The sequence below is a fragment of the Bombus bifarius genome, unplaced genomic scaffold, assembly GCF_011952205.1.
Source record: "Bombus bifarius isolate JDL3187 unplaced genomic scaffold, Bbif_JDL3187 scf7180000009757_frag, whole genome shotgun sequence".
NCBI lineage: Eukaryota > Metazoa > Arthropoda > Insecta > Hymenoptera > Apidae > Bombus > Bombus bifarius.
The window spans coordinates 17,554-19,133 of record NW_022885320.1 but is presented as its reverse complement, the minus strand read 5'-3'; positions in this window follow the sequence as shown (position 1 = coordinate 19,133).

Genomic DNA, 1,580 nt, shown 5'->3' with positions numbered 1-1,580 from the left:
CCATATAACTCCCCGTTATGGATTGTGCCCAAAAAACCCGATTCGCAAGGAAATAAACGCTGGAGATTAGTTATCGATTATAGAAAATTGAACGATAAAACGATTGGCGATGCCTTCCCATTACCCAACATCACAGAAATATTGGATCAATTAGGAACTGCAAAATATTTTTCCACGTTTGACTTAGCATCAGGCTTTCACCAGATCCGTATGTCGCAAGAGGACGCCCACAAAACGGCATTTTCGACACCATACGGACATTTTCAATTCAAAAGAATGCCCTTTGGATTAAAAAATGCCCCAGCAACATTTCAACGTTTAATGAACTCGGTATTATCGGGTCTGCAAGGAATAGAACTATTCGTCTATCTGGATGACATAGTGATTTATTCCAGATCTCTCCAGGAACACGAAATTAAATTTAATAAATTAATGGAAAGACCGAGGACAGCCAAATTACGATTACAACCCGATAAGTGTGAATTTTTACGGCATGAGGTGAATTATTTGGGACATATAATTAGTGAGGATGGCGTGAAACCCGATCCAAAAAAGGTCGAAGCCGTATCAAAATTTCCACGACCAAAGAAGGCGAAAAATATCAAACAATTTCTGGGACTAGCAGGATATTACAGAAGATTTATACCCGATTTCTCCAAGGTCGCGAAACCATTGACACAACTATTAAAGAAAGATACTCCCTTCAAATGGACGGAAAATCAAGAAGATGCATTCAATAATTTAAAAACAGCGTTAATGACGAAACCCATTCTACAATATCCAGACTTTTCTAAACCTTTTAACCTTACCACAGACGCATCAGGATATGCAATAAGCGGTGTACTGAGTCAAGGGCCAATCGGAAAGGATTTGCCGATTGCGTATGCCTCAAGACTATTAAATTCCGCCGAACAAAACTACTCTACTGTCACGGTGGTCGTGAGAACGCAACGAAAGGATGGTTATGCCTCACATACCTTGGTCAGCAAAATGATGGCTAAGCAGTAATAGAAACCCTATGTGACCGGCATCCAGCGATAGCCCCTCCACAGGAGCCGGGTCCTTGATATAAAAAAGTACCTCTCGAGTCGTTGTAAGAACATTCTTTTCTGTGCTGTTTGACCATTCTGTATCGTTACTCTGTCAGTGTTCAATAAATTTTCTAATAACAATCAAAATTTAAGTACGAATTTCTCACTTTGCGTGCGGAACGTGAAATTACCCCGAATCGACGTGACAAAATTGGCGATCCTGCCAGGATCCACTCATCGCATCAAGAGGAAACTTCAACGGGAACTCTACGGATTCTACAGCGAAGGACCACGGTCACCTCCTTGATCAAAAGAAGGATCTGCAAAGAATCTCGGTAAGCTGGCTTTCGTACATTATCGAAACCGTAAGCCTGAAATACGTTCTGAAGATAGTGACTCTTCTTCCGCCGAAAGTGTCATATTTCTCAGCATGAACCCAACTGACAAGAGTACCGCTAAACAAAACGAACTAATCGCTACCCTGATTGAACAATTTGAAAGCCTAACTCACGAGTTTAGAAGCTTTAGAAACAGCACCGATCAAAACAT